The 24,135-nt window shown below is 53.3% G+C and overlaps 15 non-coding genes across 15 annotated transcripts; all 15 read right to left on the bottom strand.

Annotated features, from left to right (window-relative positions):
* Positions 1 to 1,061: 1,061 nt before the first annotated feature.
* MIR1419C-2 (microRNA mir-1419c-2) lies at positions 1,062 to 1,172 on the bottom strand. The gene has a single exon (NR_034920.1). It is a non-coding gene; the product is annotated as a microRNA mir-1419c-2 (primary transcript).
* A 1,230-nt stretch (positions 1,173 to 2,402) lies between these two features.
* MIR1419D (microRNA mir-1419d) lies at positions 2,403 to 2,515 on the bottom strand. Its single transcript, NR_034900.1, has one exon. It is a non-coding gene; the product is annotated as a microRNA mir-1419d (primary transcript).
* Positions 2,516 to 2,825: 310 nt separating this feature from the next.
* MIR1421AB-1 (microRNA mir-1421ab-1) lies at positions 2,826 to 2,890 on the bottom strand. The gene has a single exon (NR_034899.1). It is a non-coding gene; the product is annotated as a microRNA mir-1421ab-1 (primary transcript).
* Positions 2,891 to 5,786: 2,896 nt separating this feature from the next.
* Positions 5,787 to 5,860, bottom strand: MIR1421AI (microRNA mir-1421ai). Its single transcript, NR_034927.1, has one exon. It is a non-coding gene; the product is annotated as a microRNA mir-1421ai (primary transcript).
* Positions 5,861 to 7,341: 1,481 nt separating this feature from the next.
* On the bottom strand, positions 7,342 to 7,426 carry MIR1421Y-3 (microRNA mir-1421y-3). Its single transcript, NR_034919.1, has one exon. It is a non-coding gene; the product is annotated as a microRNA mir-1421y-3 (primary transcript).
* Positions 7,427 to 7,902: 476 nt separating this feature from the next.
* Positions 7,903 to 7,970, bottom strand: MIR1421AG-2 (microRNA mir-1421ag-2). The gene has a single exon (NR_034946.1). It is a non-coding gene; the product is annotated as a microRNA mir-1421ag-2 (primary transcript).
* Positions 7,971 to 9,186: 1,216 nt separating this feature from the next.
* On the bottom strand, positions 9,187 to 9,294 carry MIR1419C-3 (microRNA mir-1419c-3). The gene has a single exon (NR_034921.1). It is a non-coding gene; the product is annotated as a microRNA mir-1419c-3 (primary transcript).
* Positions 9,295 to 11,011: 1,717 nt separating this feature from the next.
* MIR1414 (microRNA mir-1414) lies at positions 11,012 to 11,098 on the bottom strand. The gene has a single exon (NR_034901.1). It is a non-coding gene; the product is annotated as a microRNA mir-1414 (primary transcript).
* A 1,624-nt stretch (positions 11,099 to 12,722) lies between these two features.
* MIR1421AC-2 (microRNA mir-1421ac-2) lies at positions 12,723 to 12,809 on the bottom strand. The gene has a single exon (NR_034925.1). It is a non-coding gene; the product is annotated as a microRNA mir-1421ac-2 (primary transcript).
* A 2,320-nt stretch (positions 12,810 to 15,129) lies between these two features.
* Positions 15,130 to 15,253, bottom strand: MIR1421AC-1 (microRNA mir-1421ac-1). Its single transcript, NR_034902.1, has one exon. It is a non-coding gene; the product is annotated as a microRNA mir-1421ac-1 (primary transcript).
* A 2,928-nt stretch (positions 15,254 to 18,181) lies between these two features.
* Positions 18,182 to 18,312, bottom strand: MIR1421AJ (microRNA mir-1421aj). The gene has a single exon (NR_034928.1). It is a non-coding gene; the product is annotated as a microRNA mir-1421aj (primary transcript).
* Positions 18,313 to 18,771: 459 nt separating this feature from the next.
* Positions 18,772 to 18,848, bottom strand: MIR1421AD (microRNA mir-1421ad). Its single transcript, NR_034903.2, has one exon. It is a non-coding gene; the product is annotated as a microRNA mir-1421ad (primary transcript).
* A 1,152-nt stretch (positions 18,849 to 20,000) lies between these two features.
* MIR1421AE (microRNA mir-1421ae) lies at positions 20,001 to 20,103 on the bottom strand. Its single transcript, NR_034904.1, has one exon. It is a non-coding gene; the product is annotated as a microRNA mir-1421ae (primary transcript).
* A 1,359-nt stretch (positions 20,104 to 21,462) lies between these two features.
* Positions 21,463 to 21,549, bottom strand: MIR1419E (microRNA mir-1419e). Its single transcript, NR_034905.1, has one exon. It is a non-coding gene; the product is annotated as a microRNA mir-1419e (primary transcript).
* Positions 21,550 to 22,734: 1,185 nt separating this feature from the next.
* MIR1421AF (microRNA mir-1421af) lies at positions 22,735 to 22,829 on the bottom strand. The gene has a single exon (NR_034906.1). It is a non-coding gene; the product is annotated as a microRNA mir-1421af (primary transcript).
* Positions 22,830 to 24,135: the final 1,306 nt, after the last annotated feature.

Below are 24,135 nucleotides of genomic sequence, written 5' to 3'. Positions count from 1 at the left end.
TGTGGCACCGTCACTTTGCCCCTTTTATCGCCTGGGGCTTTGGCATCCCTCCATTCTACTACCAGGCTGGGCACACGTATAAAACTGAGGCAATTGAAGCTCACATCCATCAATGGGGCAGCCCATGTCAGAGGAGGAGCAAGGCACTAGATGGTGCTCATCAAACCACACTTCATTTGACCCAACCAAGTAAGACTGCTCGTGCCACCCTGACACCCAGTGCTACAACACATATTGGCCCAGGTGTCCACTCCCTGGCTGTCAAGCTGGGCCAGAGCATGATGCAGAAGGAACAGAAAAAACAGAGGTGGGAATCTTGTCTCTGACAATATGCCCGATTGGGAAAGGTGCACCACTGGATAGGGAGATCACCCGCTATGCAGTGTATTCCAGCATCAAACGGCATGATGTGTGACCTCCACACGCTGTGCCGCATGCGACCAGAGATCGGGGAATTCCATTCTCTAGTCCACCAGGCAGGGAACACGCAAGAACCTGGCACCCTTGGAGACTGCGTTCTATCTTCACTAGAGTTCTCACCCAAGAGGCATGGACCCAGGTCACATTGTCACATGACTTGGGAGCACCTGACACCACGGTCCATCATCACACACCTGGGCTCCGAGCTTCCTTTGATTGGGGGGCGAGGCTCGACACGCACAGCCAACTGAGGCCGTCTGCAACTCGCTACCCTCGGGGCTGCAGCTCCGGACGGAGATGGGCAGCAGGCAGGAATGTGGCCAGCAGTCCAAGCCGCACATGACCCCAACACACACCACTGTGTGTGGCATGCTCACACTACATCACTGGTCCTTGGGGCTCAGGTGTCTGTTACTCCAGAAATAACAGTCAGCCCTACCATCTCTGTCATACCTCTGGCTGGAGAGTCATGGCGCTGTGTCGTGAAGTCACATTGCGGTCAGCACAGCTCATCGTCCCACCACCCGGGAATGGACCCCATCGCACCTTGCCGTGGCTCACCTAGGCCGCCGCTTCCATCGTTCCGTTATCCAGCGGGGCCCGTGAGAAGACTGAGGCAGCTGGTATCACCACTCCGTCTTTCCCGCGGCTCTTGATGGGCATGTGCGGTGCTGGGTGACGATATCACCGAATGAGATAGCACGTGATAACATCTCCCAGAACTGTGCATGACGCCATCACTGGGCCCAGGATGTCATCCGGGGATCAGGTATCCCTTCATTCTCACACCAGGCCAGGCACACACCTAAAACTCTGGCAGCCACAGCTCCCATTCATCACTTGGGTAGACCTGGGCAAAGAAGTGTGGCACTCTAGAATGCGGCCAATGCAGCATGCTGCATTTGAAACAGTTGCGAAGGACTGCGTGTGCTGACCTTACACTTCATCATGTGACCCCGTGGGCCCGGGCATCCGTTCATCAGTTGCCATGCTATGACTGTGAAAGAAACTGAGGCATCCCTGCCACCTCTGCCGTATCTCATTCATTCATTTAATAGTATTTATTGAGCACTTACTATGTGCAGAGCACTGTACTAAGTGCTTGGAATGTACAATTTGGCAAAAGAGAGAGACAATCCCTGCCCAACAATGGGCTCACAGTCTAAAGAGGGGAGACAGACAAAACAAGTAGACAGGCATCAATACCATCGAGATAAATAGAATCACAGATCTAGACACATCATTAACAGAGTAATAAATAATATGTACAAATAAACATAAGTGTTGAGGGATGGGGGGATGTCGTTTAAGGGTCGTCGCCCCGTGGCTGAGGGAAGCCTGGGGCCGGTGGTTGGCGTGAGGGGGGAAAAGGCCGCCGTTTAGGCCTGGGATCTCAGGCCAGACAGAGTAAGACGGCGGGACGGTTGGGAGGTCACATGCCGAAAACCGAGGCCGCCCAGCAACTCCCTCCTCTCAGTGCTGCAGCTCTGGCTGAGGATGGGCAGCGTTCTGGAACGTGGTCATCAAAGCCTGCTGCATTTGAAACTACTATGCAGAACTGCATGGCACACTCACGCCGTGTAGTATGCCACCTGTAGGGTCAGGCTACTGTTAACTTGCTAACGGGCTTGGCCTGTGCCAGAAACTGAGGCCATACCACCTCTGCCTAATCTCCAGACGGAGAGACACGGTGCGGTGTAGGGTCACACGTGATGCAACATATTTCACTATCATGCTGAACCACACGTGACCTGCTCAAACTGTGCCGTAGGTCAGTTGGGATCCTGTAACTCCCTCCCACCATCTATCGGGCCGGGCCCATGAGGAAAACTAAGGCAGTTCCCAATTCCATTCCCAACTCCATGCAGCCATGCAACACCACCACCTCTCATCACTAAACGTGGCACCATCACTGTGTCCCGTATAACGCCCGGGGCTTTGGCATCTCTTCATTCTCGCACCAGATTGAGGCAGCTGGAATTGCCGTTCCATCTTTCCCGATGGACACGCGTGGTGCTGGAGGATGACATCATGGAACGCGGTAGCACGTGATGACATCTCCAGCACTGGGTGTGATGCCATCGCCGTTCACCGCTTAACACCCGGGGGTTGGGCATCTCTTCACTCACATACCAGGCTGGGCACATGCCTAAACTGAGGGAGCAGCAGCTCCCACAGATCTGGCAGCAGCCCTGTCTGGGGAGGGGCGACGTTCTAGACTGTGACCACTGAACTGCGCTGCATTCGACACATCCACGCACGACTGCATGAGGGACCCCAACACTCAGCAGTATGACACCTGTGGGCCAGGTGGCTGTTCAATGGCTACCAGGTGGGCCCCTGCAGAAAGCGGTAGCCTCGATCCCATCTCTGCCCTTTCTCTGGCCTGAAAGACCCAGCGCTGTGTAAGGAGCTCAGACGCATTGCATCATTTTATGACATCACTCTGCAAGACGTGTGAGCTCCTCACACCGTGCTGTATGTCACCTAGGGTGCTGGATTTCCCTCCATTCATGTCTGTGGCAGGAGCCACGCGTAGAACTGATGACGCTTACAATGGCCTCTTCTCTTTGCGAGAGCTCTCGGAAAAGAAATGCCATGATGGGTCAGGATGTCAGCACACCGGACAGCATGTGACACCATCATACACCACCTTATGTGACATGAAGATAACGCACGGTATGCTCCCAGTAATCACACCTCTCCGTAATTCGGGTATGAGACTGGTCCAGTGTGGGAAACCGAGGGAACCGGCAACTCTGTAACATCAGTGCTGCAGCTCTGGATGGGGATGGGCAGCGTACTGGAATGTGGCCAGCAGTCCACGCTGCACACAACTTCAACAGGCAGCACTGCATGGGGCATCCTCACAGTGTCACGGGCCCCATGGGGCTCGGACATCCACTACAGTGGCTGCTAAGTTGGCCCTGTGCAGTAATCCTGTCTCCCATCCATGTTGCATTTGACACAATTGGGCAGGACTGCACATGGCACTCACACCACACAGTACACAAACTGTGAACTTGGGCTTCTGGTACCTTGCTTCTAGGCTTGCCCTGTCCAGAAAGAGGGCTGCTATACTGTCTCTGCCCAATCTCCATATGGAGAGACACAACGCGGTGTAGGGAGGTCACACGTGATGCATTCATTCATTCAATAGTATTTATTGAGTGCTTACTATGTGCAGAGCACTGAACTAAGTGCTTGGAATGTACAAATCAGCAACAGATAGAGACAGTCCCTGCCCAATGACGGGCTCACAGTCTAATCGGGGGAGACAGGCAGACAAGAACAATGGCAATAAATAGAGTCAAGGGGAAGAACATCTCATAAAAACAATGGCAACTAAATAGAATCAGGGTGATGTACATCTCATTAAACAATGATGCAGTGTGTTCCACTATCAAACTGCACCGCATGTGACCTACTCGCACCATGCCGTAGATCCCCTGGGATCCCCAAACCCCTTCCCTCCATCTATCGGGCAGGGCCCATATGGAAAAATAAAGTAAGACAGCTCTCACAAATGCAGGAATCGAATACCACCATCTCTCAGCGCTTAATGTGGCACCTTCACCGTACCCCGTATATCACCCGGGGCTCGGGCATCCTTTCCTTCTCCTAACAGGCCGGGTGGACGTGTAAAACCGAGGCAACCGCAGGTCCCGCTCATCAGTGTGGCAACCCACGTCAGGGGAGGAGTGGGGCTCTAGACTGTGCCCATCAAACCATGCTGCATTTGACCCAACCATGCAGGACTGTTCGTGATACCTCAGCACTCAATGGTATGACACCTATGGGCCCGGGTGTCCACTGACTGTCTGTCAAGCTGAGCCAGGGCAGGAAACAGAAGGAACAGTAAAAACTGAGGCGGGAACCTTTTCTCTAAGGTATATCTGGTTTGGGAGGACACAGCACTGTGTAGGGAAGTCACACGCTATGCAGTGTATTCCGCCATCACACAGCACAACGTGAGACGTTCACACGCTGTGCTGCATGTGACCAGTGGTCACGGAAGTGTTCTTCATCTACCGGGCAGGGCCAGTATGAGAACCTGGCACCTCTGGTGACTGCACTCATTGGTAGGGATCTTGCCTAAGAGGCACGGACCCAGATCACACCATCACTAGAATCGAGAGCACTTGACACTGTGGTTCAGCACCGCGTTTGACCCCATCACGCTGCACATTCCCTCATCTGGGGTCCGAGCTTCTGTTGATTTGGGTGCACGACTGGAAACATGCTGAAAACCAAGGCAGCGCACATCTCATAACTGTCGGTGCTATAGAGCCAGATGGGAAGGTGCAGCGCTCTGCAATGTGGCCAGCGGTCCACGCTTCATTTAACCCCAATACACAGCAATGCATGAGGGATCCTCACAGGGTCTCATAGGCTCCCTTCACCTCGGGTGTCCGTTACCCCGGCTGCTAGGCCGGCCCTGCGCTGGAATCTCAGGCGGCCCTCCCGTTTCTGGCATACCTCTTGTCACAGAGTCACGGGGCTGTGTCACGAAGTCACACCGATGACGGCACATCTCACCATCCCGCCGACCGGCGTGTGACCCCATTGCGCCGTGCCCGGATCACCCGAGGGCCGCTGCTTCCGTCGTTCCATTACCCGGCAGGGCCCATGAGAAGACCGAGGCAGCCGGTATCGCCATTCCATCTTTGCTGCGGCTCTCAATGGACACGCCTGGTGATGGGTGATATCATGGAACGAGGTAGCACATGATGACATCTCCTGGCATTGTGCGTGACACCATCACTCTGCCCCGGATATCACCCAGGGGTCAGGCATCCCTTCGTTCTCTTTCTGGGCTGAGCACCCACCTAAAATTGTGACAGCCACAGCTCCCGTCCAACACTTGGACAGCCTTGAGCGGAGAGGTACAGCACTCTAGAATGCTGCCAATGCACCATGCTGCATTTACCACAATTGCATGGGACAGCATGTGGTAAAATTACACTCACGATACAAGATGATGCTGTGGGCCCGGGCATCCATTCGTCGGTTACCAAGTTAGGCCCATAAAAGTAACTGATGCATTCCTCCCACCTCTGCCATATCTCAGGCCAGAGTAAGACGGCGGGACTGTCGGGAGGTCACATGCGGAAAACTGAGGCTGCCCACCAACTCCCTCCTCTCACGCTGCAGCTCAGGCCGAGGATGGGCAGGGTTCTAGAACGTGGCCATCTAACCATGCTGCATTTGACACAACTACTCTGGACTGCATGTGGCACACTCACACCATGTACTATGCCACCTGTGAGCTCAGGCATCCGTTAACTTGCTTCCGGGCCTAGCGTGCACCAGGAATAGGGGAAGCCATACCCTCTCTGCCCAATCTCCAGACGGAAATACAGAGTGCTGTGTAGGGAGGTCACGCATGATGCATATTCCACTATCACACTGCACCACACCTGACCTGCTCACACCGTGCCAGAGGTCAGCTGGAATCCTGGAACTCCCTCCCTCCATCTATCAGGCAGGGCCCACACGGAAAACTCAAGCAGCTCCCAACTCCACTCCATCTTTCCTACAGTTCTCAGAAATACAGGCATTCAATGACGCCATCTCTCAGCACTAAATGTGGCACAATCACTGTGCCCTGTATATCACCTGGGGCTCGGGCAGCCTTTATTCTCACACCAGGCCGGGCACACGCATAAAACTGAGGCAGCCACAGCTTCCGCCCATCAGTAAGGAAGCCATGGCTGGGGAAGGGGCAGGGCTCTACATTGTGCCAATCAAATTATGTTACATTTGACAAAATTGCACAGAATTGTGTGTGGTGCCCACATGCCATGAGTATACCACCTGGGGACTCAGGCTTCTGCTACCTTCCTGACAGGCTTGGCCTGTCCAGAAACTGAGGCTGCCATACCACCTCTGCCCAATCTCCAGATGGAGAGACACACTGCGGTGGAGGGAGGTCACAGGTGATGCAGCATATTCCACTATCACACTGCTCCACATGTAACCTGTTCACACCGTGCCATAGGTCAACTGGAATCCTGGAACTCCCTCCCTCCACCTATCGGGCAGGACCCAGGTGGAAAACTAAAGCAGCTCCAAACCCCTTTTCATCTTTCCTGCAGGTCTCAGAAATCTAGGCATTCAATGACACCATCTCTCAGTGCTAAATTTGGCACCATCACTATGCCCCATATATCACCAGGGGCTTGTGCAACCCTTCATTCTTCTACCAGGCCAGGCACATGTATAAAGCTGAGGCAACCACAGCTCCAATCCATCAGTGCAGCAGCCCACATCAAGGGAGGAGCGGGGCTCTAGATTGTGCCCATCCAATCATACTTCACTTGACCCAACCATGCAGGACTGCTCATGGCACCCCGATTCCCAATGCTACAACACCTATGAGCTTGGGGGTCTGTTCACTGGCTGTCAAGTTGGGCTGGAGCAGGAAACAGAGGAAAAAGAGGTAGCCATCTTGTCTCTGACACATGCCTGGTTTGGAGAGATGCAGTGCTGTATAGGAAGGTCACACACTATGTAACACGTTCTACCACCACACAGCATGACGTGGGACATTCACACACCGTGCTGCCCGTGACCAGAGATCATGGAATTCTATTTTCTCATCTACCAGGCAGGGCCCACAAGAGAATCGGACCCCCCTGGTGACCGCGTTCTGTCTTTCCCCGAGGTCTTGCCTAAGAGGCATGGCCCAGGTCACACTGTCGTAAGACTTAGGAGCACCTGACATCTGACACCGTGGACAATCATCAGGTTTGATCCCATCAAGCAGCGCCTTCACTCACCTGAGGTCCCAGCTTCCTTTAATTTGGTTTCGACGCTAGGCACTGTGGACAAGTGAGGCTGCCCGCAACTCACAATTGCCACAGCAAGGCTCACATGAGGCTGCCACACCGTCTCTGATGAATCTCCAGATGGAGAGACACAACACGATGTGGGGAGGTCACGCATGATGCAGCATATTCCACTATCACACTGTACCACATGTGCCCTCCTCACACCGTGCCATAGATGAGCTGGGATCCTGGAACTCCCTCCCACCATCTATCGGGAAGGGCCCACGTGGAAAAGTAAGGAAACTCCCAACTCCTCTCCACCTCTCCGGCAGCTCTTGAAAATGAAAGCATTCAATGACAGCATTGCTTAGAGCTAAATTTGGCACAATCACTGTGCCTCGTCTTTCCCGTGGGGCTCGGGCATCACTTCATTAGCACACCAGGCAGGGTACACGCATAAAACTGAGGCGGCCACAACTACCACCCCTCAGTGAGGCAGCCGTGGCTGTGGGAGGGAAGTGGCTCTCATTGTGCCAATCAAACTCCACCACATTTGACCCAATCGTGCAGGATTGTGTGTGGTACCCTCTCGCCATGAAGTAGGCTACCCGTAGAGTCGGGCTTCCGCTACCTTGCTGACAGGCTTGCCCTGTCCAGAATCAAGGACTGCCAAACCGTCTCTGCCCAATCTACAGAAGGAGAGACACAACACGGTGTACGGAGGTCACACGTGATGCAGCTTATTCCACTATCACACTGCACCACGTGTCCAACTCATACCGTGCTGTAACTCAACTGGGATCCCGGAACTCCCTCCCTCCATATACCATGCAGCATCACTGTGGAAAACTGAGGCAGCTCACATATCCATTCTTTCTTTCCTCCAGCACACACAAATGCAGGCATTCAATGACACCACCTCTCGTTCTGAAATGTGGCATCGTCACTTTGCCCCACTTATCACCCAGAGCTCTGGCATCCCTTCACTCTACTACCAGGCTGGGTACACATGTAGAACAAAGGCAACTGAAGCTCACATACATCAATGGGGCAGCCCATGTCAGAGGAGGAGTGGGGCACTAGATTGTGCCCATCGAACCACATTTCACTCGACCCAACCAAGTGGGACTGCTCGCAGCACTCTGACACCCAGTGCTACACCACCTATTGGCCCAGGTTTCCGCTCCCTGGCTGTCAAGCTGGGCCAGAGAATGACACAGAAAGAACAGAAAAAGCAGAGGCGGGAATCTTGTCTCTGACATATGCCCGGTTGGGAGAGGCCCACCACTGGATAGGGAGATCACCAGCTATGCAACGTATTCCAGCATCACACGGCATGATGTGTGACCAGAGATCGGGGAATTCCATTCTCTCATCAACCAGGCAGGGCCCACGCGAGAACCTGCCACCCCCGGAGACTGCGTTCTGTCTTCACTACAGTTCTCACCCAAGAGGCGTGGACCCAGGTCACACTGTCACATGACTTGGGAGCACCTGACACCACGGTCCATCATCACACACCTGGGCTCCGAGCTTCCGCTGATTGGGGTGCGAGGCTGGACACTCATGGCCAACTGAGGCCGCCTCCGACTCGCTACCGTCGATGCTGCAGCTCCAGACGGGGATGGGCAGCAGGCAGGAATGTGGCCAGCAGTCCAAGGCGCACATGACCCCAACACACACCACTGTGTGTGGCATGCTCACGCTACATCACTGGTTCTTGGGGCTCGGGTGTCTGTTACTCCAGATACCAGGCTGGCCCTGAGCAGAAATAACAGTCAGCCCTACCATCTCTGCCGTACCTCTGGCCAGAGAGTCACGGCACTGTGTCGTGAAGTCACACTGCAGACAGCGCAGCTCATCATCCCACCGCCCGGGGACGGATCCCATCACACCTTGCCATGGATCACCTGAAGGCCGTCGCTTCCATCGTTCCGTTACCCAGAGGGGCCCGTGAGAAGACTGAGGCAGCTGGTATCGCCATTCTGTCTTTTCCGCGGCTCTTGATGGACATGTGCGGTGCTGGGTGACGATATCACCGAATGAGATAGCACGTGATAACATCTCCCAGAACTGTGCATGACCATCACTGTGCCCAGGATGTCACTTGGGGATCAGGCATCCCTTCATTCCCACACAAGGCCAGGCAAACACCGAAAACTCAGGCAGTCACAGCTCCCATTCATCATTTGGGTAGACCTGGGCAAAGAAGTGTGGCACTCTAGAATGCGGCCAATGCAGCATGCTGCATTTGAAACAGTGGCGAAGGACTGCGTGTGCTGACCTTACACTTCACCATGTGACCCCGTGGGCCCGGGCATCCGTTTATCAGTTGCCATGCTATGACTGTGAAAGAAACTGAGGCATCCTTCCCACCTCTGCCATATCTCAGGCCAGAGTAAGACGGCAGGACCGTCTGGAGGTCACATGCCGAAAATCTAGGCCGCCCACCAACTCTCTCCTCTCTGTGTGGCAGCTCTGGCTGAGGATGGGCAGCATTCTGGAACGTGGTCATCAAAGCCTGCTGCATTTGAAACAACTATGCAGAACTGTATTTGGCACACTAGGTGTAGTATGCCACCTGCAGGCTCAGACTACTGTAAACTTACTGCCAGGTTTGGCCCGTGCCAGAAACTGAGGAAGCCATACCATCTCTGCCTAATCCCTAGATGGAGAGACACGGTGTCGTGTAGGGAGGTCACACGCGATGCAGTATATTCCACTATCATACTGCACCACATGCCCACCTAACACCATGCCGAAACTCAACTGGGATCCCGGAACTCCCTCCCTCCATATATCGTGCAGGGCCAACGTGGAAAACTGAGGCAGCTCACATATCTATTCTATCTTTCCTGCAGCGCACACAGATGCAGGCATTCAACGACAACACCACTCGGTCTGAAATGTGGCACCGTCACTTTGCCCCATTTATCACCCAGGGCTTGGGCATCCCTTCATTCTACTACCAAGCTGGGCACACGTGTAAAACTGAGATAACTGAAGCTCACATCCATCAAGGGGGCAGCCCATGTCAGAGGAGGAGCCGGACACTATATTTTGCCCATTGAACCATGCTTCACTTGATCCAACCAAGCAGGACTGCTCGTGGCACCCTGATACCCAGTTTACAACATCTATGAGCTCAGTGGTCCGTTCTCTGGCTTTCAATTTGGGCTGGAGCAGGAATCAGAGGCAACCCTCTGGTATCTGCCAGATACCAGGCTTGGAGAGATGCAGCGCTCTATGGGAAGGTCACATGCAATGCAGCATATTCTCCTATCACAGGGCATGACTTCGGACATTCACACACCATGTTGCCTGTTACCAGAGATCGTGGAATTCCATTCTCTCATCTCCCAGGCAGGGCCCACAAGAGAAACGGACACCCCTGGTAACTGCGTTCTGTCTCTGCTCGAGGTCTCGCCTAAGAGGCATGGCCCAGATCACACCATCACAAGACTCGAGAGCACCTGACACCTTGGTCCAGCACCGTGTCTGACCCCCATTACACTGTGCTTTCAGTCACCTTGGGTCCCAGCTTCTGCTGATTTGGATTCGAGGCTAGACATATGTGGAAAACTGAAGCCGCCCGCAACTCTCAACTATCAGTGCTACAGATTACAGACAGGGAAGAACAGCGTTCTGCAAAGTAGCCAGCAGTCCCCTCTGCACAGAGCCCCAACACACAGCAATGCACGTGGCATCCTCACACCGTGTGGTTGGCACCCTGGGACTCAGGCATCCACTACTCCAGCTGCTAGGTCGGCCTTGCATAAGAATCCCAGTAAGGTCTGCCGTATCTCTGGTCAGAGATTCACGGCGCTGTGTCATGTGGTCACACTGCAGATGGCACATCTCACTGGACTGCCAACCACCCTGTGACCCCATCACATGGGGCCGCGGATAACCCGAAACCTGCTGCTTCCGTTGACCAATTCCCCAGTGGGGCCCTTGAGAATACCGCGGCAACTGGCATCACCATTCCATCTTTTGCGTGGCTCTCAATGGAAACGCGTGTTGCTGGGTGATGACATGGCAGTACAAGGTAGCACATGATAGCACATGATGACATTCATTCATTCATTCATTCAATCATATTTACTGAGCGCTTACAGTGTGCAGAGCACTGTACTTGGAATGTACTTTAAGTGCTTGGAATGTACAATGCGGCAACAGATAGAGACAATCCCTGCCCCACAATGGGCTCACAGTCTAAAAGGGGGAGACAGACAGCAAAACAAAATAAGTAGGCATCAATAACATCAAGATAAATAGAATCACAGATATATACATCATTTATAAAACACAGCAATGAATAATACATACAAATATACACAAGTGCTCTGGGGAGGGGAAGCAGATAGAGCAGAGGAAGGGAGTAGGGGGAATGGGGAGGGGAGGAGGGGCAGAGTGAAAGGGAGGGCTCAGTCTGGGAAGGCCTCCTGGAGGAGGTGAGCTCTCAGTAGGGCTTTGAAGAGGGGAAGAAAGTTTGGCGGATGTGAAGAGGGAGGGCATTCCAGGGCAATGGTAGGGCGTGGGCCACGGGTCGACGGCGGGACAGGTGAGAACGAGGGACAGTGAGGAGGTTAGCAGCAGAGGAGCGGAGTGTGTGGGGTGGGCTGTAGAAGGAGAGAAAGGAGGTGAGGTAGGAGGGGGCAAGGTGATGGAGAGCTTTGAAGCCAAGAGTGAGGAGTTTTTGCTTCATGCGAAGGATGATAGGCAACCACTGGAGATTTTTTGAAGAGGGGGGTGACATGCCCAGAGCATTTCTGTAGAAGGATAATCTGCAGAGCGGAGTGAAGTATAGATTGGAGAGGGGAGAGACAGGAGGATGGGAGATCAGAGAGGAGGGTGATGCAATAATCCAGTCGGAATATTTCAAGAGCTTGTACCAGCAAGGTAGCTCTATCATTGACATCTCCCAGAATTGAGTGTGACACCATCACTCTGCCCCGGCTATCACCCAGAGCTCGGGCATCCCTTCAGTTTTTGTTCCTGGCACCTAGTAAGCGCTTAACACATATCATCGTTATAATTTTCCTACCAGGCTGGGCCCATGCCTAAAACCGAGGCAGCCACAGCTCCCATCCAATACTTGGGGAGCCCTGGCCCAAGAGAGTGGTACTCTAGAATATGATGATTGCCCTACGCTGCGTTTGACACAATTGTGCAGAACTGCATGTGGTAACCTTACAATACATGGTATGACCCAGTGGACCCAGGTGTCCATTCATCGGTTGCCAGGCCAGGCCTGCATAAGTAACCGAGGTATCCCTTCCACCTCTGCGGTACCTCAGGCCACAGTAAGATGGCGGGAATGTCGGGTGGTCACATGCGGGAACCTGAGGTGGCCCACCGACTCCCTCTTCTCAATGCTGCAGCTCTGGCTGAGGATGGGCAGGATTCTGGAAGGGGGCTAGCTAAATATGCTGCATTTAACACAACTATGAAGGACTGCATGTGGCTTAGCCTGCACAAAAAACAGGGGCAGCCATACTGTTTCTGACGAACCTCCAGATGGAGAGACACAACACGGTGTGGGGAGGTCACGCATGATGCAGCATATGCTAGTATCATACTGCACCACATGTGTCCTCCTCACACAGTGCCGTGGAATAGTGAGGATCCTGGAACTCCCTCCCTCCCACTATCAGGCAGGGCCCCCATGGAAAACTGAGGCATCTCCCAACTCCACTCCATCTTTCCAGCAGCTCTCTCAAATGAAGGCATTCAATGACACCACCTCTCAGTGCTAAATTTGGCACAATCACTGGGCCCCGTATTTTTCCTGGGTCTCAGGCATCACTTCATTCTCACACCAGGCAGAGCACACCCATAAAACTGAAGCGGCCACAGCTTCCACCCATCAGTGAGGCAGCTGTGGCTGGGGGAGAGGCGGGGCTCTACGTTGTGCCAATCAAACTATGCCACATTTGACCCAATTGTGCAGGATTGTGTGTGGTGCACTCAAGCCATGATGTATGCCACCTGTGGACTCAGGCTTCCTTTACCTTGCTGACAGGCTCGACCTGTCCAGAAACAAGGAATTCATTCATTCATTCAACAGTATTTATTGAGCGCTTACTATGTGCAGAGCACTGTACTAAGCGCTTGGAATGTACAAATCGGCAACAGATAGAGACAGTCCCTGCCCTTGGACGGGCTTACAGTCTAATCGGGGGAGACGGACAGACAAGAACAATGGCAATAAATAGAGTCAAGGGGAAGGGCATCTCATAAAAACAATGGCAACTAAATAGAATCAGGGTGATGTATATCTCATTAAACAAAATGAATAGGGTGATGAAGATTTATACAGAAGAGCGGACGAGTACAGTGCTGAAGGGGTAGGAGGGGGGAGGAGGAGAGGGAAAGGGGGGAGAAGAGGGTTTAGCTGTGGACAGGTGAAGGGGGGGGTAGAGGGAGCAGAGGGAAAAAGGGGGCAGCTCTGCCCAATCTACAGAAGGAGAGACACAGCACGGTGTACGGTCACATGTGATGCAGCATATTCCACCTCACACCGTGCTGTAGGTCAGCTGGGTTCCCGGAACTCCCTCCCTCCATATATTGGGCAGGGCCGATGTGGAAATCTGAGGGAGCTCACAAATCCATTCTATCTTTCCTAAAGCTCTCACAAATGCAGGAATTCAATGACACCATCTCTCAGTGCTAAATACGGCACCATCACTGTGCCCCGTATATCACCTGGGGCTTGAGCAACCCTTCATTCTCCTACCACAGCGGGAACAAGTGTAAAACTGAGGCAACCACAGCTGCAATCCAGTAGCATGGCAGCCCACATGGGGGAGGAGCCAGGCTCGAAACTGTGCCCACTGAACCATGCTTCACCTGACCCAACCATGCAGAACTGCTCGTAGCACCCCAATACCCAGTGCTACAACACCTATGAGCTTGGGGTCTGTTCACTGGCTGTCAAGTTGGACTGGAGCAGGAAAAGGATGCAATCCTCTGGCATCTGCCATATACTGGGCTTGGAGAGATGCAGCGCTGTACGGGAAGGCCACATGCTATGCAGCATATTCTACCATTACATGGCATGACGTGCTGCCTGTGACCAGAGGTCATGGAATTCCATTCTCTCATCACCCAGACAGGGCCCATGAGAGAACCGGACACCACTGGTGACTGTGTTCTGTCTTCGCTCGAGGTCTCGCCTAAGAGGTGCGGCCCAGGCCACACCGTCACAAGACTTGGGATCACCTGACTTCACGGTCCATCAACAGGTTTGATCCAATCATGCTGCACTTTCACTCCCCTGGGGTCCGAGCTTACCCTGATTTGGGTTTGAGACCAGACACATGAGGCTAGATATCACCCAGGGCATGGGCATCCCTTCACTGGTGTGCCTGGCACATAGTAAGGGCTTAACAAATACCATTTTTGTTATTTTCACACCAGGCCAGGCCCATGACTTAAACTGAGGCAGCCACGGCTCCCATCCAGCACTTTGGCAGCCCAGGGCACCATGACACTCTATAATGTGGCCATTGGCCCATGCTGCATTTGATAAAATTGCACAGGACTGACTGTGGTAACCTTACACTACACGGTATGATCATCTGGGGCCGAGTATCCATTCATCGGTTTCCAAGCCAAGCCCGTGAACATAACTGATGCATCCCTCCCACATGTGCCATATCTCAAGACAGAAAAGACAGCGGGACTGTCGGGAGGTGCCATGAGGGAAACTGAGGCTGCCCACCAACTTCCTCCTCTCAGTGCTGCAGCTCTGGCCAAGGATGAGCAGCGTTATGGAACGTGCCCATCTGACCATGCTGCATTTGACATAACTATGCCGGATGGCGTGTGGCACACTCAAACCATGTACTATGCCACCTGTGGGATCAGATAGCCGTTAACTTGCTTCCAGGCTTACCTTGCCCCCAAAACAGGGGCAGCCATACCATCTCTGATGAACCTCCAGATGGAGAGACACAACACAGTTTGGGGAGGCTACGCATGATGCAGCATATTCCACTAGCACACTGCACCACATGTGTCCTCCTCACACTGTGCCATAGGTCAGCTGGAATCACCGAAATCCCTTCCTCCATCTATCAGGCAGGGCCCACGTGGAAAACTGAGGCAGCTCCCAACCCCACTCCACCTTTCCAGCAGCTCTCGCAAATGAAGGCATTCAATGACACCATCTCTCAGTGCTAAATTTGGCACAATCACTGTGCCTCATATTTCACGTGGGGCTTGGGCATCACTTCATTCTCACACCAGACGGGGCACACACATAAAACTGAGGAGGCCACAGCTTCCACCCATCAGTGAGGCAGCCGTGGCTGAGGGAGAGAAGTGGCTCTCACTGTGCCAGTCAAAGCACGCCACATTTGACCCAATTGTGCAGGATTTTGCAAGGTGCCCTCACGCCATGAAGTATCCACCTGTGGACTCGGGCTTCCACTTTCTTGCTGACAGGCTTACCCTGTCCAGAAACAAGTGCTGCCATACAGTCTCTGCCCAATCTACAGAAGGAGAGACACAGAACAGTAGAGGGAGGTCACACGTGATACAGCATATTCCACTATCACACTGCACCATGTGTCCACCTCAAACCATGCTGTAACTCAACTGGGATCCCGGAACTCCCTCCCTCCATATAACGGGCAGGGCCAATGTGGAAAACTGAGGCAGCTCACAAATCCATTCTATCTTTCCTGCAGTGCACACAAATGAAGGCATTCAATGGCCCCATCACTTGGCCCCATTTATGAACCAGGGCTTGGGCATCCCTTCGTTCTCCTGCCAGCCTGGGCACATGAGTAAAACTGATGCAACTGAAGCTCATATACATCAATGTGGTAGCCAATGTCAGGGGAGGAGCGGGGCTCTAGGTTGTGCCCATCGAACCATGCTTCACTGACCCAACCAGGCAGCACTGCTCGAGGCACCCCGTTACCCAGTGCTACAAAACCTATGAGCTTGGGGGTCCGTTCACTGGCTATCAAATTGGGCTAGAGCAGGAAACAGAAGCAACCAGCTGGCAACTGTAATATACCAGGCCTGGAGAGATGCAGCGCTATACGAAAAGGCCAAACGCTATGCAGCGTATTCTACCATCACAGGGCATGATGGGCAACATTCACACACCGTGCTGCATGTGACCAGAGGCCGTCAAATTCCATTCTTTCATCTACCAGGCAGGGCCCATGAGAGAACCGGACACCCCCGGTGACTGCATTCTGTCTCTGCTCGAGGTCTCTCCTAAGAGGCGCGGCCCAGGTCACACGGTCACAAGACTCGGGAGCACCTGACACCATGGTCTGGCACCACGTCTGATCCCCATCATACTGCGCTTACAGTGATCTGGGGTCCCAGCTTCCGATGATTTGGGTTTGAGGCAAGACACTTGTGGAAAACTGAGACTGCCCGCAACTTGCAACTCCCACCATCAACCCCTGGCCCACATCCTGCCAATGACCTGGAATGCCCCTCCCCCCTCACATCTGCCAAACTCTCTTCCCCTCTTCAAAGCTCTACTGAGAGCTCACCTCCTTCAGGAGGACTTCCCAGACTGAGCCCTCCCTTTCCCTCTGCTCCTCCTCGCCTCCCTATTCCTTCTCCCACCCTCTGGTCTTCCCCTTCCCCCTCCCCACAGCACTGTGCATATTTGTATATATTTCTTATTACTCTATTAGTTTTGTTAATGATGTGTATACATCTATAATTCTATTTATCTTCATGATATTTACACCAGAATACTTGTTTTGTTTTGTTGTCTGTCTCCCTCGTTTAGACTGAGAGCCCATTGTTGGACAGGGATTGTCTCTATCTGGTGCCGAAATGTACGTTCCAAGCACTTAGTACAGTGCTCTCCACATATTAAACGCTCAATAAATACTATCGAAAGAATGAATGACCTCTCATTGCTACAAGTCCAGACGGTGAAGGGCAGCGCTCTGCAAAGTGGGCAGCAGTCCCCTCTGCACAGAGCCCCAACACACAGCACTGCAAGTGACATCCTCACACTGTGTCGTTGGCACCCTGGGACTCGGGCATCCACTAGTCCAGCTGCTTGGTTGGCCTTGCGCAGGAATCTCTGTCACGCCTGCCATATTTCCAGCCAGCAAGTCAAGATGCTGCGTCATGCGGTCACACTGTGGACGGCACATCTCACTGAACTGCCACCCACCCTGTGACCCCATTGCATGGGGTCGTGGATGACCCTAGGCCAGCTGCTTCCATCAATCAATTCCCTGGTGGGGCCCATGAGAAGACTGAGGGACCCAGCATCGCCATTCCATTTTTCCCATGGCTCTAGACAGACATCGTGGTGCTGGGTAATGACATCACAGAAGGAGGTACCACGTGATGACATCTCCCAGCATTGTGTGTGACACCATCAATCTGCCCCGGATATCACCCGTGGTTTGGGTATCCCTTCATTTTTGTGCCTGGAACATAGTATTTAGCAAATACCATCATTAAGATTATTTTCCTACAAGGCCAGGCCCATGTCTAAAGCTTAGGCAGCTGCAGCTCCAATCCAACAGCCCTGGGAAGAGAGACATGGCACTATAGAATGTGATGATTGACCCATATGGCATTTGAAAGAACTGCGCAAGACTGTTTGTGGGAGCCTTACACTACACGGCATGACCCAGTGGGCCCGGGTGTCCATTCATCAGTTACCAGGCCAGGCTTGCAAAAGTGACCGATGTATCGCTCCTACACGAGCCGTATCTCAGGCTAAAATAAGATGGCAGGACTGTCAGGAGGTCACATGCAGAAAACAGAGGCTGCCCACCAACTCCCTCCACTCAATGCTGCAGCTCTGGCCGAGGATGGGAAGCGTTCTGAAACATGGCCATCTAACCATGCTCCATTGAGACACAACTATGCAGGACAGCTTGTGGCAACACTTAAACCAAGTACTATGCAACCCATAGGCTCAGACATCCGTTAAAGTCCTTCTAGGCTTAGCCTGCCTCAAAACAGGGGCAGCCATACCGTCTCTGATGAACGTCCAGATGGAAAGATACAACACGGCGTGGGGAGGTCACGCATGATGCAGCATATTCTACTATCAAACCACACCACATATGTCCTCCTCACACCGTGCCGTAGGTCAGCTGGAATCACACAACTCTCTCCCTCCATCTAAAGGGCAGGACCCACGTGGAAAACTAAAGCAGCACCCAACTCTTTTCCATCTTTCTGGCAGCTCTCGCAAATGAAGGCATTCAACGACACCATCTCTCAGTGATAAATTTGGTACAATCACTGTGCCCCATATTTCTCCTGGCGCTCGGGAATCACTTCATTCTCACACTAGGGCAGGCACACCCATAAAACTGAGGCGGCCACAGCTACCTCCCAGTAGTGAAGCAGCTGTGCTGGGGCAAGGGGAGGGGCTCACGTTGTGCCAATCGAACTATGCCACATTTGACCCAATTGTGCAGGATTGTGTGTGGTGCCCTCACACTATGAAGTATGCCACCCGTGGACTCAGACTTCCGCTATCTTGCTGACAGGCTTACCCTGTCCAGAAACAAGGGCTGCCATACCATCTCTGCCCAATCTACAGAAGGAGAGACACAGCACGGTGTAGGGAGGTTACACGTGATGCAGTATATTCCACTATCACACTGCACCGCGAATAACCTGTTCACTCCATGCCGTAGTCAACTGGGATTCCGGAACTCCCTCCCTCCCTCCCCATCTCAGGCAGGGCCCACGTGAAAAACTGAGGCAGCTCACAAATGCATTCTTTCTTCAGCACACACAAATGCAGGCATTCAACGACACCATCTCTCAACTGCTATATCTGGCACCATCACTGTGCTCCCATATATCACCTGGGATTTGGGCAGCCCTTCATTCTCCTACCAGGCCGGGCACAAGTGTAAAACTGAGGCAACCACAGCTGCAATCCATCGGAGTGGCAGCCCACGTGAGAGGAGGCACAGGGCCCTAGACTGTACCCATCAAGCCATGCTTCACGAGACCCACCATGCAGAACTGCTCGTGGCACTCCGATACCCAGTGCTACAACGCCTATGACCTTGGGGGTCCATCACTGGCTGTCACTTTGGACTGGAGCAGGAAATAGAGGCAACCCTCAGGCATCCGCCATATACCAGGCTTGGAGAGATGCAGCGCTGTACGGGAAGGCCACATGCTAATGAGCATATTCTACCTTCACAGGGCATGACATGAGACTTTCACACACCATTCTACCTGTGACCAGAGGTCATGGATTTCCATTCTCTCATCTCCCAGGCAGGACCCACAATAGAACCGGATACCCCTGGTGACTGTGTTCTGTTTCTGCTCAAGGTCTCGCTTAAGAGGCACTGCCCTGGTCACACAGACACAAGACTCAGGAGAACCTGACACCGTGGTCCGGCACCACGTCCAAACCCCATCGCGCTGTGCTTTCACTCACCTGGAGTGCCAGCTTTCGTTCGAGGCTTGACACTTGTGGAGAACTGAGGCTGCCCGCAACTTGCAACTGTCAGGGCTACAAGTCCAGACGGGGAGGGACAGCGCCCTGCAAAAAGGCCAGCAGTCCCCTCTGCACAGAGCCCCAACACAGATGCTTGAATCCCAACTCTGCCACTTGGCAGCTGTGTGACTTTGGGCAAGTCACTTCACTTCTCTGTGCCTCAGTTCCCTCATCTGTAAAATGGGGATTAAGACTGTGAGCCCCACGTGGGACAACCTGATTCCCCTGTGTCTACCCCAGTGCTTAGAACAGTGCTCTGCACATAGTAAGCGCTTAACAAATACCAACATTATTATTATTATACCGTCTCTGCACCAATCTACAGAAGGAGAGACACAGCACGGTGTAGGGAGGTTACATGTGATGCAGTATATTCCACTATCACACTGCACCATATATAACCTGTTCACACCATACCGTAGGTCAACTGGGATCCTGGAACTCCCTCCCTCCCTCCCTCCACCTATCAGGAAGGGCCCACTGAAAAACTGAAGCAGTTCACAAATCCACTCTTTCTTCAGCACACACAAATGCAGGCATTCAACGACACCATCTCTCAACTGCTAAATGTGGAATGTGGCACCATCACTGTGCCCCCATATATCACCTGGGACTTGGGTAGCCCTTCATTCTCCTACCAGGCTGGGCACAAGTGTAAAACTGAGGCAACCACAGCTGCAATCCATCGGTGTGTCAGCCCACGTCAGGGGAGGCGCGGGGCCCTAGAATGTGCCCATTGAGCCATGCTTCACTGAACTCAATCATGCTGAACTGCTCGTGGGACCCCGTTACTCAGTGCTACCTTTTAGGCTGTGAGCTTGTCTTTGGGCAGGGATTGTCTCTATCTGTTGCCGACTTGTACATTCCAAGTGCTTAGTACAGTGCTTTGCACATAGTAAGCGCTCAATAAATACTATTGAATGCTACAACACCTATGAGCTTGGGGGGCATTCACTAGGTGTCAATTTGGGCTGGAGAAAGGAAACAGAGCCAACCCTCTGGCATCTGCCATATACCAGGACTGGAGAGATGCAGCACTGTACGGGAAGGCCACATGCTATGCAGCATATTCTACCATCACAGAGTATGACATTCACACACTGTGCTACTGGTGACCAGAAAACATGGAATTCCATACTCTCATCTCCCCGACAGGACCCACGATAGAACTGGACACCCCTGGTGACTGCGTTCTGTTTCTGCTCGAGGTCTCGTCTAAGCGGCGCAGCCCTGGTCACACAGACACAAGACTTGGGAGAACCTGACAGCGAGGTCCAGCACCGTGTCTGAACCCCGTCGCGCTGCGCTTTCACTCACCTGGAGTCCCAGCTTCTGTTGATTTGGGTTCGAGGCTAGACACTTGTGGAGAACTGAGGCTGACTGCAACACACAACTGTCAGTGCCACAAGTCCAGACGGGGAGGGACAGCGTTCTGCAAAGTGGCCAGCAGTCCCCTCTGAACGGAGCCCCAACACACAGCACTGCACGTGACAACCTCACACCGTGTCGCTGGCACCCTGGGACTCGGGCGTCCACTACTGCGGCTGCTTGGTTGGCCTTGCACAGGTAACTCAGTCAGGCCTGCCGTATCTCTGGCCAGAGTCACGGTGCTGTGTCATGCGGTCACACTGCAGACGGCACATCTCACCGGACTGCCAACCACCGTGTGACCCCATCACATGGGGCCGCGGATGACCCGAGTCCGGCTGCTTCTGATCAATTCCTCAGCGGGGCCCGTGAGATCGCCGCAGCCGGCATCGCCATTCCATCTTTCCCGTTGTTCTCGGTGGACATCATGGTGCTGGGTGCTGACATCACCGGAGGTAGCACGTGATGACGTCTCCCAGCATTGTGTGTGACACCATCAATCTGCCCTGGATATCACCCGGAGCTCGGGCATCCCTTCATTTTTGTGCCTGGCACATAGTAAGCGCTTAACAAATACCATCGTTATGATGATTTTCCTTCGAGGTCGGGAACATGCCTAAAACTGAGACACCTGCAGTTTCCATCCAACACCTAGGCAGCCCTGGGAGAAGAGAGTGGAACTCTAGAATGTGATGATTGGTCCTTGCGGCATTTGACACAACTGCACAAGACTGCTTGTGGTAGCCTTACACTACACGGTATGATCCAGTGGGTCCGGGTGTCCATTCAGCGGTTACCAGACCAGGCCTGCAAAAGTGACTAATGTATCCCTCCCACATGTGCCGTATCTCAGGACTGAATAAGAAGGTGGGACCGTCGGGAGGTCACATGCGCAAAAGGGAGGCTGCCCACCAACTCCCTCCTCTCAATGCTGCAGCTCTGGCCTAGGATAGGCAACGTTCTGGAACGTGGCCATCTAACTATGCTACATTTGACACAACTATGCAAGACAAAGTGTGGCAACACTCAAACCAAGTACTATGCCACCTGTGGGCTCAGGCATATGGTAACTTGCTTCCAGGCTTAGCCTGCCCCCAAAACAGGGGCAGCCATACCGTCTCTGACGAACTTCCTGATGGAGAGACACAACACGGCGTGGACAGGTCACGCATGATGCAGCATATTCTACTATCAAACCACACCACATGTGTCCTCCTCACACTGTGCCGTACGTCAGCTGGAATCACACAACTCTCACCCTCCATCTAAAGGGCAGGACCCACGTGGAAAACTAAAGCAGCACCCAACTCTTTTCCATCTTTCCGGCAGCTCTCGCAAATGAAGGCATTCAATAACACCATGTCTCAGCAATAAATTTGGTACAATCACTGTGCCCCATATTTCTCCTGGCAATCGGGCATCACTTCATTCTCCCACTTGGGCTGGTACACACATATAACTGAGGCGGCCACAGCTTCCTCCCATCAGTGAGGCAGCCATGGTGGGGGGAGAGGCGGGGCTCTCGTGTCAATCAAAGTATGCCAAATTTGACCCAGTTGTGCAGGATTGTGTGTGGTGCCCGCACACCATGAAGTATGCCACCCGTATATTCAGGCTTCCATCACCTTGCTGACAGGTTTGCCCTGCCCAGAAACAAGGGCTGCCCTACCATCTCTGCACCAATCTACAGGAGAGACACAGCACGGTATAGGAAGGTTACACGTGATGCAGCATATTCCAATATCACACTGCACCGCATATAACCTGTTCACACCATGCCGTAGGTCAAACGGGATCCTGGAACTCCCTCCCTCCTTCCCTCACTCCACCTATCAGGCAGAGCCCACTGAAAAACTGAGGCAGCTCACAAAACCATTCTGTCTTTCTTCAGTGCACACAAACGCAGGCATTCAACACCACCATCTCTCAACTGCTAAATGTGGCACCATCACTGTGCCCCCATATATCACCTGGGGCTTGGGCAACCCTTCTTTTTCCTTCCAGGCCAGGCACAAGTGTAAAACTGAGACAACCACAGCTGCAATCCATCGGTGTGGCAGCCCACGTCAGGGGAGTAGTGGCACCCTAGAATGTGCCCATCGAGCCATGCTTCACCGGACCCAACCATGCAGAACTGCTCGTGGCACCCCAATACCCAGTGCTACAACACCTATGAGCTCAGTGGTCCATTCACTGGGTGTCAAGTTGAGCTGGAGCAGGAAACAGAGGCAATCCTCTGGCATCTGCCATATACTGGGCTTGGAGAGATGCAGTGCCGTACGGGAAGGCCAAACGCTATGCCGTATATTCTACCATCACAGGGCATGACGTGGGACATTCACACACCGTGCTACTGGTGACCAGAGATCGGGGAATTCCATTCTCTCATCTCCCAGGCAGGATGCACGGTAGAACTGGACACCCTTGGTGACTGCGTTCTATTTCAGCTCGAGGTCTCATCTAAGAGGCGTGGTCCAGGTCACACCAACACAATACCCAGGGGCACCTGACACCGTTGTCCGGCACCATGTCTGAATGCCGTTGCGCTGCGCTTTCACTCATCTGAAGTCCCAGCTTCTGCTGATTTGGGTTCAAGGTTTGACACTTGTCGAGAAACGAGGCTGCATGCAACTCACAACAGTCAGGGCCACAAGTCCAGACGGGGAGGGACAGTGCTCTGCAAAGTGGCCAGCAGTCCCCTCTGCACAGAGCCCCAACACACAGCACTGCACGTGACAGCCTCACATTGTGTCGCTGGCACCCTGGGACTCGGGCATCCACTACTGCGGCTGCTTGGTTGGCCTTGCACAGGTATCTCAGTCAGGCCTGCCGTATCTCCGACCAGAGAGTCACGGTGCTGTGTCATACGGTCACACTGCAGACGGCACATCTCACCCGGACTGCCAACCACCGTGTGACCCCATCACATGGGGCCACGGATAACCCAAAGCCCGCTGCTAAAGATCAATTGTCCGTCAGGGTCCCTGAGAAGACCGCGGCAGCCGGCATCGCCATTCCATCTTTCCCGTGCCTCTCAGTGGACATCATGGTGCTGGGTGATGACATCACCGAAGGAGGTAGCATGTGATGACA

This window comes from Ornithorhynchus anatinus, chromosome X1 (assembly GCF_004115215.2).
Source record: "Ornithorhynchus anatinus isolate Pmale09 chromosome X1, mOrnAna1.pri.v4, whole genome shotgun sequence".
NCBI lineage: Eukaryota > Metazoa > Chordata > Mammalia > Monotremata > Ornithorhynchidae > Ornithorhynchus > Ornithorhynchus anatinus.
The sequence above is the reverse complement of the archived record's forward strand: the minus strand, read 5'-3'. Positions and strand labels throughout refer to the sequence as shown.